Source organism: Curcuma longa, chromosome 14 (genome assembly GCF_044706935.1).
Source record: "Curcuma longa cultivar G26 ecotype Majalengka, Jawa Barat chromosome 14, ITB_CL_G26_1.1, whole genome shotgun sequence".
Classification (NCBI taxonomy): domain Eukaryota; kingdom Viridiplantae; phylum Streptophyta; class Magnoliopsida; order Zingiberales; family Zingiberaceae; genus Curcuma; species Curcuma longa.
The window spans coordinates 2,530,156-2,544,058 of record NC_133874.1 but is presented as its reverse complement, the minus strand read 5'-3'; positions in this window follow the sequence as shown (position 1 = coordinate 2,544,058).

Sequence of the window (13,903 nt, the reverse complement as noted above, 5' to 3'; positions counted from 1 at the left end):
ATCAATGTAAGAATAAGTTCCTCGATAAGTACTTCCCTCCAAGCAAGAGAACTCACTCGAGAAATCTCATAACAAATTTTAGGCAAAAAGATGAAAAATATTTATTCAAAGCGTGAGACCGATTCAAATGACTCTTGCAACAATGATGCATCACAGACTTGAGAAGTGGTTGATTATCCACACTTTCTACAATGGTGTCTCTTACGTAACAAAGGTATCCTTAGACTCCACAGCAAGTGGAGCACTAATGAATAAAAGACTGGACGAAGCCGAGGAGATCATAGAAAGTGTGGCGCTAAATCATCACAATGGGCAACTGAGTGAAGTAACCCCACAAAGACGATTAGTAAATATGATATAAACACCCTTGATCTAATTGCAGCAAAGATGGATGCGCTCACCAAAAGGTTCAACTCTTTCAATGTTAATCCGGTGAATGTAACTAATGTTTCTTGTGAGATTTATGGTGTTACAAGACATGCAGCTAATAGTTGTCAACTTGGAGTTGCTCCTACAAAACAAATCCAAGGAGAGCAAGTAGATGTCATCAACAACTTTAACCAGAGGCAAAATAACCCTTACTCGAGTACATACAATCCTAGTTGGAGAAATCACCCAAACTTCTATATGAATAATCAAGATCAAGGAGGGCAAAACAACTTTAGACAATCATTAGATTTCAACAAGCATAACCAAAGTCCAGGCTAGAGAATATAATTGAAAACTTCATCACAAAACAAGACCAACTGATTGAGGGATTCGAGCGGCGACACTCGACCAACGAAGAAGCTATCAAACAACTCACTTGAAAGTTGACAATCTTATAAATCACACTAAAATGCTTGAGACTCAGGTTGCATATATTGTTAGTTCATCATCAAAAACTTCGGGGAGATCTCTGGGGTAACCCGAAATGAACCCCATGGAACACTACAATGTTATTACTTTAAGGAGCGGTAGGGCTTTAGTGGAACCATATGAACATAAAGAGGATGAAGATGAAAATGGCAAGGATGGAGTGACTCAGATATCAGTCAATGAAGATGACTCCCCTAAAGAATACGAGAAGAAGATTGAAGAACTAAGCTTCAAGACTTTGGTGAAGACATGCATACCACCAATACCCTTCCCTTAGAGATTGGCTAAAGCAAAGAACGGTGAGAATTTTGAAAAAATTTTGGAAATGCTCAAGACGCTTTGCGTGAATGTACCCCTCTTGATATTTTACAACAAATGCTAACATTCGCAAAGTTCACAAAGGACATTCTTTTGTACTGAAGGAAAGTAAAAGACTTTGAGACGATTGCTCTGACTTAGGAGTGTAGTGCACTGATTCAGAATAAGCTTCCTCTAAAGCTCAAGATTTTGGGGAGTTTCTCCATCCCATGCACGATCAATAAGACCAAAATAAGTAAGGCTTTCTGTGACCTTGGTACAAGTGTAAGTCTCATACCTTTCTCGATCTATAAGAAGTTAGGGTTAGGGGATTTTAAGCTAACAACTATAACATTACATCTCATCAATTACTCTCTTAGATACTCATTGGGTATTCTAGAGGATGTGCTAGTAAAAATAGAGAATTTTATAGTTCCTATTGATTTTGTAATGTTGGACATGGATGAGGGCCCTAAGATGCCTATTATATTAGAGAGACCTTTCTTAGCTACCGTCAGGTAGTGATTGATGTAAAAAATCATAAACTCTCCTTAGCGATAGGCGAGGATAAAATTTAGTTTAACCTATCTAAGTTCACTTGTAACGCCCAAAAATTTTTAAAAATAATTTTAGGGGGTGAATATCGTTGTTTCATGTTTTCACTCTTTTCATAATTCATGCATAAAATAAAAGTATACGATATCAAAAAGTGCAGTGGAAATAATAACAATGAACACGTTTTTTTTACTTGGTTCACAGCCACAAACTGTTACTCCAAGGCCCACCATCCATAATCATTTTCAATAGACAATTCACTATAATAACTCTCCTCTTATGAGAAGAGTTTATCGTTTTTACAAATATGTTAGGATCAATAAACTTATACCGTCCTAAAAATCTTAAGTACAAAAAGAAACACAAAGATTATCGACCGAGAGTAGTAGATTTGCAGTAGTCGGTGCAGCTCCTCGATGTTACGACGACGTTCTAGATCGAAGATTTGTGCGCAGGAGGTCACATAGAAGCGTATTGAATTGATGTTAGGGTTCCCCCTCACAGCTGCTTATAAATCCTGATCCGAGCATCTAGAAGTCCTTTCGGACGCCTCCACGTCATCCCATCAATCCACTTTCGATATTGACTTGATCTTCCGAGCATGCATGTATCCCTTCCGGGTGCCTAGATGTTGACGTAGAGGTTACCGGATCAACTTTGACTCCGTAACGCCTTATCCAGATCTGAGCACCTAAAACCTCTCCAGGCGCCTGGAGGCTGAGGTGTCCCGACCATTGGGACTCTACCACCTCATCTACCTCACTGTCCCGTTCGACTGACGTTCGATCTCTTGGATCCCATCGTGTGCCTAGACTACCCGATCGCCTGGATTTAAATAAGGGCATCTGAAACACAAAGTTTTAGCCCCTCCTTTCCTGCATTACAAGTTAGTCCAGAATCAAAATATAACAGGAAGGATAATAGTTTTTACAAACTGTTTGATCTTGACTTTAGGTTTCTAGTGAAATCCTAGGTTGGATCGACGCCTACTATTTTCCTTACCGAGGAACGTGTCCTCACCCACTCCACTTGAGAGAATTTACCTTTTGTCAACCAGGTCCTCCAGACCTGTTGAACTTTTGCTCAGCCTTGATCCTCGGCCCCCAGGTCTTCTACTGTTAGACGTCTGATCCTCCAAACCCGTTTAGACTTTTCGCCTGATGCTCTGATCTGCCAAGACTTCCTACCTAGTCCTCCTGACCAGGACTTCCTTGCCCAGTCCTCCAAACTAGGTCTTCCGCCCAATCCTCCAGATCAAGACTTTCTTTGCTTAGCCACAACTAGGACTTCCTTTGCCTAGCCGCAACTAGGACTTTCTTGTGCTACCTGCACACTCAATTCAGCTCATTAGTATCACTTCTCAAACTTAACTTGAACCCTTTGTCATTATCAAAACTTAGGTTCGATCATCTGGTGCTCCATGCACCAACAATCTCTCCCTTTTTGATTATGACAATCTAAGTTCCAAGTTAAGTAAAATATTTACTTTAACAGAAATAAGTCATGGCATATTTACAAAGTCAATAACAAGAATTTAGAAAATTAATGTTTTTGACTCCCCCTTAATTCAGGATTCTCCCTCTAAAGTTAAGGTCTACTTAGAAAAATTTTTTTAAAAAAAATTTTTTTTCTCTTCCCCTGAACTTGACATGGTTTTTGCTTTTGTCAATTTGATTAAACCCATCCAAGTCATATTTAAAACATTTTTAAAAATATTTTTGCAACATTAAAATAATTTTGCAAACATCAAAATAATTTTAAACTTAATTTTAAAAATTTCCAATCAAAAATACTTTGAAAAATATTCCAAGGTAATATTTAGAAAAAATTTCCAAGTCATTTTTTCTAAATTATTTTCAAAAATATATTTTTTAATTTAACTTGACCTTGATACTCTCCCCTCTTTGACATAATCAAAAATATTTATTAAAAACTTTAAGGTGTTTTTTTGATAAAAAAAACCTTAAAATTTTAATTATGTAAAAAAATTGAGTTTGAGTCCAAGCATATGCATATACTATATAAAAATACTTAGACAAAAAAAAACTATCATTCTTTAGGCACATGTCTAACTTATTGGTATTGGTTGATTATCAAAAGATAGCAGCTTGACCAAGTTAGTCAAGTTTAAGTGTATCATTTCAGTTTTACTAAGCAAGAACACTTAATTTGATCCATGATTTTTGTTTTTAGCCTAAGTTTTGATTTGATGCATGGACATAAGCATCGGAAACTCCAGGTTTTGACCCCTATGCATCTCATACTATTCTAGGTTTCACAATATACAAGCAAGTTATCTAGTGTGCTTTGTGAGATGCAATAACCGAAGTCTATAGGTGCATAATCTCTATTGGAAGTGCCTAGGCTAAGGCCAAATATTTTTTTTACTTTTGAAATAAAAAATTTGAAACTAAGTTTTTCAAAGACAAATAAAATTTTAAAAATACTTTTGAAAAACTAAGTAGTAGTAGATTTGAAAATCATGAATTTTGAAAAACTAAAAAAAATTTGTACTTAGTCTACCAAGCACATTCCTAGAGTCAATGAGAAAATACAATAGGAAAATGTAATAAAAATATAAAAATTAATGCACTAAATAGTAAATAAGTCAAAATTAACACTAGAGTCATAAGCAAAGTCAAAATACAATTGTTGAGGTTTACTGGGGCAGGTGTGAGCCCATGCCCCAAGATCTAGCATGTCATAGAGTGCCTAGTCCTTTCTTCTCCTCCTGACTATCAAACTGGCTAGCCATAGTCTGTTGATAGGTGACAACTAACTCATGTAGATTGGTAACTCACGTTCCATGACAGACTGCAGATTGGTGACTGACTCCTAAGTCTGAATCACTCTCTGCTCCAGAGTAATAGGAGGTGGAGGTGGAGGTGGAGATCTGTAGGAGGTCAGCTAGGTCGATGTTGTCCTTTGTCCTCAGCTGCTGGTTGTGGCTGAGGCTGGTTCCCTGTCTCCAAGATAAAATCTCATCCTCATCTATATGAACCCCAGCTAAGGAGAAGCTCCTAATGCTTAACATGTCAAACTCACTAGTTGGTTTGACTTCACCTGAGGTGATGTCAAACCCAAGTGATGCTAGGAGTAAAGTTAAAATGTGGCAGTAGGGCATATGTACCCTCCTGCTAGTGGTGACACTAGATGAAAAGATGATGCCATGGAACATATGTAAACTAATATCTATATCTAACCTATGATGTAGTGTATATAAAAGGAATGTATGAAATGGTCGCATCATCGCGACATCCCTAGTAGTCAAGGGTAGAATGCAAGTCACTAAGACTCTATACAGAATATAGTCCTATACTCTGAGTCTGATTGATGAAAACTGGGTCACTGTAGGGACCCTTTCCTCTCCAAAAAAAGTATGAATGCATGATGTCTAATGTGATATGTGAGTAGGGATCATGGAAAGGTCCATCCCTAGGGGGTAGCAAGTAAATGGGCATAATGAATATCTAAGTCCTAAGTGCTTTCTAATCATGGTGGGAGATAAGATGACATCTCTCCAAGCAACTCGGGTGGAGTAAGTCAGATCGTCATTCTGAACTAGGTTATTATACAGCTTGGCACACAAACCTGTGTTAACTGAGCTAGTATAATACACTAGTCTCTCTAGGCCATAATGCTCTATGACCTTTATGGAAGGTATGCATGAATGTGCAAAAAATATCATATATAAATATCTAGAGTATAGGGGTATAAATGTCAATGATGCAAATCTAATCCTATGCTCCTCAAAAGGGAATCTGAGATCTGTACTAGGGGTATTAGAAGTCTCAGCCTCAGTGGTCTTCCTCTTAATCCTAATGCATAAATTAAGATTTTAACTAAGAAAAAATAACTTAATTGACTTTAGGTTTGTTCAGGGGCTTACCTAAGGATATTGGGTTGAAAAATAAAGAATTGGTGACCTAAAAACCTTTGACGTTGGTGCGGGAAGAAGTTTTTGGAGGTTGGAAGGAGGTTTTGGGTGGCTTGGAAACTTAGGTCTCGGGCACCTATATAGACGTGATTTGGGCTTCTAGATTCTAATTGGGGCATCTGAATTTCATGCAGTGCGAGATGCCTGGATTTTTTCCAAGTGCCTCGATTCTAAAATCGAGGGCGCCTATACAAAACTGTAGGCGGTGTTTGGGAAGAGGTTTGAGCACTTGGATTTGTATCCGGGCTCTCAAATTACGTTGAGCCAAGCTTACCATTGGAATTGAGTTTTATTAAATTAGTTAAGTTTACTTAAGTTAAGTTTAAAAATTAGTTAAGTTAAATTAATTGAGTTAAGTTTAAAAATTAATTAAGTTAAATTAATTGAGTTAAGTTTAAAAATTAATTAATTTAAGTTTAAAAATTAGTTAAGTTAAATTAATTAAGTTAAGTTTAAAATTAATTATGCTAAATTAATTGGTTTAAATTTAAAAATTAATTAAGTTATGTTTAAAAGTTAATTAAGTTAAATTAATTGAGTTAAGTTTAAAAATTAATTAAGTTAAGTTTAAAAATTAATTAAGTTAAATTAATTGAGTTAAGTTTAACAATTGATTAAGTTAAGTTTAAAAATTAATTAAGTTAAATTTAAAAATTAATTAAGTTAAATTAATTGAATTAAGTTTAAAAATTAATTAAGTTAAGTTTAAAAATTAATTGATATGGTTTTAACGTGCCTAATTCTATCTCACCCATTTCTAGTTTATCAAATAGTTAATGCTATAGATTGTGTGAGATTATTTTCAATTTTATCTTAATTAATTAAATTATGATTATCTAAGATTTAATTAACTATGAGTTAGATTCAAGTTTAACTGTTTGACTAATTAAGCATATATCTCAAGAATTAACTTCCAGGTTGTGGCGAAGCACAAGTGCCTTCTTGAGTATCGAAAAATAACCACCTTCTATGACAAAGCTAGTTTGAAAAATTATACAGTTAGTTAATTTAGAAAAAAAAATTAGTCTAACTAGTATAGGGTTTGGTGAGATAGCTTTGATTAGTTCCACTCAACTAAGTAAACCAAATAGGATACTCCTTACTCCACTTGACTACATAAACAGGGCTTCCCTAGTGTACTATCATCTCGTCCCACTCTAGTACTAAGTTGAGTAAGTATTATCAAATCTATGTCCTTAACTAGCCTAGGTTCAATCTATATTCAATAAGAATAAAATAAAAAAAAATCAAATCAAATAATTTTTATCTAACATGTATGGTTTTGGATCCCCCTAGATCATGACTCCTATTGGGTATTGATTAAATAGTGTATTTCATCCTTGGGAACCCAGTATTGGTTCAATCCAATTAGATTGGCCAGGTTGGACTTTGGAATCCATGCATGGACTCAAGATTTCTTGGTTCGATTTACAAGTGACAAATAAGACCTATATCTGGCTTTGTGTCCAAGCCCAGATATGTTATACACTGCCCTTTGAGTTTCAAGCATCATATCAAGATACTTGGAGCCCAAAGTGAACTTTTCTAAAGATTTTTTTAGATCGTCAACTTGAAGTTTCAGATTGAAATTTTCTGGCTCAAGTTTGACTTGAGTTGAAATTCCAACCTGAACATTTTCAGTTGATATGCTGATGTTAACTTTCTCCTTAAGGAGTGCTACCTCCTTTTAAAAAGAGTTAACTTGGGTACTAGACTTTTCCAGTTTAGTACTGGCCAAGATGAATATTGTTGTCCAGATTAACCAAATGGATGAAATTCATCTACTGAAAGTCCCAATCTTATATTATGTGGTTCCATTACAAAGGAGGAAAATGTTGTATCAAGATGTTTATATATAGGGGAGTTAGAAGGATGACACATTATATCTCCTTCATATACATGCTCATGATGCCACCTTATATGGCTTGCTTTTGTGGCAAAAGCATACAAACATTGAAGTCTAGTAGTTAATGGGAAGTAATACATAACTTTCCATGGTAAATTCTTCTTCTTCTTCCATGATATCTGACTACGCTACTTATAATGAGAGTGGTTACACATTTTACATTCAATAAGTTCACCGTCCTCATTTCAAAAGATTATGCAATTATTTATACAACAATCTATTTTTTTTCATAGATAAACTTAAACCCCTAATCAATTTCTTTGTACTATAGAAGCTATTGGTCATTATGTTATCAACAGGGAGAAACTCTAACATCAGTTGACAAATGTCATCATAACATCATTTTGATAAATGATGTTCTACCTTGATGTTCAATAGCTTTGCAGTAGTTAATAGTTGGGAAAGACTAGAAGAAATGTCTTCCCACACTTCTCTTACACTAGCCTTTAAAATGTTATATAGTTTTTGAACTTCATGTGTTGGTACCTTTAGGTCTATATTTGAATAATTAAGAGCATTCATCGTGTCATAGACCATTGATTGCATTGCATTTTCATTAGATGATGGTTCCTCTCAAGCCATAGAATTAGATGATGAATTACCAGAATGTCCAATTGGCTTAAACACATAAGGATATCTATGATAGTAATGTTAATACAAGGAGCACTAGTTTATCCCCAGGGTTTCGATGTTTGACAATATACCTAGGTTTAATCAGTTTGACCAAACAGGACTTGATGTTTGGATGTGAGTGAAGTCTAGTCAAGTCAGTTTAACCAGATGACTAGCAAGAAGTCCTAGTCAATTAGATCGGACAAGGAGAAGTCCTAGTTGGAGGCTAGGTAGGAGAAGTCTTAGTTGGAGACTAGGCAAAGAAGTCCTAGTTAGAGGCTAGACAGGAGAAGTCCTAGTTAGAGGCTAGGTAGAAAAAAGTTCTAGTTGGAGGCTAGGTAGAGCAAGTCCTAGTGAGTGAAGCTAACAGGAGGTTAGGCAAGGAAAAATCCAAGCAGGTCAAGGGTAACCAGATGCTTGGCAGGTGGAAAGTCTACCTAGTGACTAGGCCTAACTAGAGGTTAGGCAAAGGAGAAGTCTAAGCAGGTCAATGGTGATCGGATGCTTGATAGGTGGGAAGTTTATCTAGTGACTAGTTCTAACTAGAAGTTAGGAACGGGTAAGCCTAGTAGCTTAGAACTATAGGGTAAGGCTTAGGTAAGGCTAGTAAGTCAGACAAACTATAGGGACTTAGGTTGTTTATTTGTATGCTTATCTTACAGGAACTAAAAGTTAGAAGAAAGCATAAAAAGAGCAAATAGAAGCAATGGAACCAAGCATGAAAGTCAACTCAGGTCAAGCCTGGTTCACTGGTTTCGGGCGATCGGAATGGTCTAGGCGCCCCTATATGGTCCAGCGCCCGAATAAGGTAGAATTGACCTCAATAAAGACCGATGGAACTAGATCAGATCAAACTAGTTCAGGACACTCAGAAAGGGATCCAAGTGCTCGAAATGTCTTTATATGGCCTATATGCCTAGCACCAAGATACAACCCTAATGTCCATCCATCTTCATACTGCAGTGCTGCAAGATACCGAAAAATTTGGCTATGGATACGAAAAGATGTGCCTCGTGAAGACGAACCAAACAAAACTTGTTTGGACGAAAACGGAGATCGTTTGGTCACTGAACCAGGTGAACCAAAACATAAACCGGTTCATTAATGATTGGTCCAGTTTAGGTCTGGTTCGATGGGGGTTTGATCGGTTCAGTGGTGGGGTTCCGGTTTGATTGGGTTCGGGGGCTAGGTTAAAAACAGGGAAATTCCTCCGCCAACTTCTCCTTCGTGCGATCCGCCTCCGCCGCCCCCTCTCCCTTGTTCTCGCGCCGACTCCGCACCAGCCGAAGCCACCGCCGCGTGCCGCCGGGGTTGCTGCCTGGAGAAGGAGCCACCGTGATTCCCCTCTGCCTCGCTGCGTTCGCCCGACGCCGCTGCCTCTTCCATCTCTCCTCTTCCCCATCTACGCCGACGGGAGACAGCCCTTGCAATGACGAATCGAAGGGGAGAAGAGGAAGATCGAATTGTTGGATTCGTTGGTTTGGTTGGAGATTTGGAGTTAACCGACTGGTGGAGTTCTTGGCCTTCGGTCGGCAGCAAGCTAGGGCACGGCTAGATTTTGTTAGGTGAGGTTTCTTCATTTGAACCCAACTGGTTTTGAGTTGGAATTAGTAGGAGGATGTTGGTTTATACCGATTTTGTTTGATACCTATGATCTGATTATTTACCTGTTAATTAGTAGGAGGATGTTGGCATGTTTATATTATGGCATGCTGGCCAGCATAATTTAATTTGGATATTGATCAGTGAATTGTCGTTTGATGTTGGTTATGGCAGCTGTTGAAACACGAACGAAGCCAAGCTTGTGCGACCAGGGAAGCACCAGAAAGGGTGCACTACGCTATGGACTTCCAGATTAGTCTACATAAATGTTTGTTAATTTTTATATTAAGTCTTATTATCTTGTTGTTTATTTCTATTATATTTTGGATTGTAAGATGGGTTTCTCTTCCTCTGAAAAAAAATTCAAAAAGGTAACCATTAGTGGACGGGTGCCTTCCTATGTATAGGCCTTGGACATACTAACCCTTCGGGGTTATAAACCAATTAAAAATCTATGAGTCCCTTGCTTTGTTTTCTAATATCCGTTGCTAGTATTTTGATAGAACGAACAAATGACAAGCATTATTCACCCCCTCTAATGTGCATCGGTCCTATAATTGGTATCAGACTAAGCCAGCTCTCAATAGGACTAACCACCATGAGAGCAAGAAGACAAAGATAGAGGGGGAGCGAGATATTATTATTAATGTTCATTTTAAATTTTATATAATTTTTTTTAAGTACAGGGAGAAATAGCACTATAAAAATCAGTGTCCTACTCATAAGACTCAGACGACACCACCAGCGGTAAAAGAACAACTAATAATAGGAGGTTGATGATCCAAAAAGTACATCACATACTTCAAGTGTCAAAACGTGGACACTACAAAACTCGATGTTTGAAGAAGAAAACAGAGAAGAAATCAAAATTAGGGATTGCAATTTCGATAAGTGCTTCAATTTATGAAAATACCTCTAGGTTTTGTATGCTAGATTTACTTTAGCTGAAAATTTAGATAACTTAAAAAATTCAAATTTAAAAAATACAAATTTAAGTGATTTGAAAAATTCAATTAATTTAAAAAATTTAAAACTATCTAATTTGATAAATTTAATTAATTCAAAAATTTTAAAATTATCAAATTTGACTAATTTAAATAATTTAAAAATTTTCTAATTCAAATAATTTTAAAAATTTTAAATTATTTAATTTGATTAATTTAAATAATTTAAAAAATTTAAAATATCTTAATTAAAAAAGTCAATTAATTCAAAATTTTTAATTAATAATAATTTAACTAATTTAATTAATTATAATAATATAATTAATTTATATTTAATTTAAATAAATAAAAAATTAGATCAATTTTTTAACCTATTCAATCAAGATAATCTACAATTAATAAATTTAAATTTAATTAATTTAATAAATCTAAAAATAATTAATAATTCAATCAACAAAGATAAAATTAATAAGAATCAAGATAAATCTAATAATTTAAATTTATTTAATAACTCAGAATTAAATAATTATGATAATTTAAATAATAAAATAAATTTGAAATCCACAAGAAAAATTTTAAAATTAACAATCTAACCAATAAAAATTTAAAATTAAATCTTTAAAATTTTTATAATAAATTTTCAAACTTCAAAAATATTAATTCAAATTTAAATATTAGAAATCAAAATTTAAACAATCAAATTAATTACAATAATGTACCATTTATTTATGAAAAGATAAATCCTTCTAAAAAATCAAAATTAAATATGAAAAATTCAAAAATAAATCCTAAAATTCAAGAAAATAAATTTATCAATTTTAACAAATCAAATGTAAAGTTTAAAAACTCAAATTTAAATTATCATTAAGTTCTATTTAATTATGGAACATAACTTAACTAATAATTCAAAACTAAACTAATAATTCAAATAAACCAACATAACTAAAAGAAACATAATGAAAATTCATAAACTTAATTATAATAAAATATTTATGATTATGAAATTAATTTTAAATATTACTAAATGAAATAAAACTTAATAAAATTAAAAATCTATCAAAGTGGATTCACACATATATGGGCACATACAAAATATATCAAATCAAGAATCTGATACATTATTAGAAAGTAAAAATTATGTGCCTTGATTGACTCATGCATACCAGTCATATATATGCATACAATTTATTATTTATGCATATAAATATCATGTCATCATGTTTAATTTGTGCTTAACTTGGAATGGTTTGTTAAGGACAAATGACTGATTGATACTTGCTCAATATAGTATCAGGGTGGGGTGAAATGATAATATGTTAGGTAAGCTTGATTTAGTTAGTTAGTAGTGTAATGAATACCTTGCTTGGTCTACTTAGCTAAGTGGAACTAATTGAAGCTACTTCACCACATTCTAGACTAGTTAGATCAGGATCTCTCAAGAAGTTGGTGAAGGATATGATTTCTTAAAAAGACTTTGTCTAAAGAAGTGGTTGTTGTTTCGATAACTAAGAAGGTCCCTACCTCGCCACAACTTGGAAATCAAATTTTGAAATGTAGATATAACTAACTGATAGTTAAACCTAAATCTAACATAAGGTCAAACACTCAGTAGAATTAACTTAAATTAATAAAGATAAAATTAATAAATCATCTCATAAAACCTATAAGGCAACCCTTGTATATCATGTACTGAGGCACTTAGAATGGGTGAGATGATAAGGATAATTAAACTATAAAATTTTGAAAATATTTTTAAAAACTATTAAAACTATTTTTCTAAAATTATTTTTAAAAATTTGATAATTACTTAAGATTCATACTTGTTGAGTGTACTTATATGCTAAAATTTTTAAAACTATATATCTTTAAAAATTGATTGACTAATACTTAGACACAAAACTTTTAGGTCAATACCATATCTAAAACCGTAAGACACAAAGGCAAAAATTCCTTGTGATCAACAAGGATGTCTTAAGGGAGTGTTTAGTTCAGGAAAAGATACTTCTTGATAGATCTTACTTTTAAATGACCTTTTAATATTTAATTTTAAAAATTCTAACTTTTTAAAAATATCTTTTTGAAAACTCATGTTTAAAAAATATTTTAAAAATTATTCTTTTAACTTGAAACAACCCCTAAGACACATTGGGAGATTATCTTGTGGTCAACAAGGAGCCCTAAGAAAGTGTTAGATTTAGGGGAAGTCCAAATTGAAAGTTCAATTAAAATTTATATTTTGAAAAGATTTTTAAAAATCATAAGTTACTTGTTCTATTGACTTAGATTAACCTTGAAGACACATAGGAAGTTTGCCTTATGGATAATAAGGAACCCTAGGAGGTCCAAATCAAAAGAGCAATCTATTTCAAAATTTATTTTTTTAAATATTTGAAAAATATTTGACTTTGAAAACCATTTCAAATTCATATCAAAATTATTTTAAAATTATTCTTTTAATTTAGGTAAAATCCTAAGACACATAGAGAGGTTGCTTTGTGGTTAACAAAGAATCATAAGGACTTGTTACTTTAAGGGGAGATTCTAATTTAAAAGAGTAATAAATAGTTTTTCAAAACTCTCTTAAAAATTCTTTAATAATTTAGGTTAAAAACTCTTTGAAAAACTATTTTAAAACATATTTTAAAAATGCTTTGAAAAAACTAGTTTGAAAATTCTTTCAAAACTTATCTTGAAAACTTCTTTCTCAAAAATTATTTTAAAATTATTTTTAAAATCTACTATAGTGTTTCAAGACATGTCAAGACTAAATTGTAACCATAAGAAATACATTAATTATTGGTGCAATTCATTTTGATATATGAAAAGGGGAAGAAGAGAACTTAAATTAAAAATATAAAATTCTTCCAGATTCATAAAACCCTAACCTAATTTAACTTAAAAAATTATTGAATATAAAAAAAAGGAGATTGTTGATACAAGAAGCACTAGTCTGTCCCCAGGATTTCGATGTTTGATGATATACCTAGGTTTAATCAATTTGATCAAAGGTTGATCCAAACAAGACCTGATGTTTGGATATGAGTAAAGTTTAGTAAGGTCAGTTTGACCAGATGACTAACAAGAAGTCCTAGTAAGTTAACCAAGCAAGGAGAAGTCCAAGTTGGATGCTAGGCAAGAAAGTCCTAGTTGGAGGCTAGGTAGGAGAAGTTCTTGTTAGTACCGATGGAATCA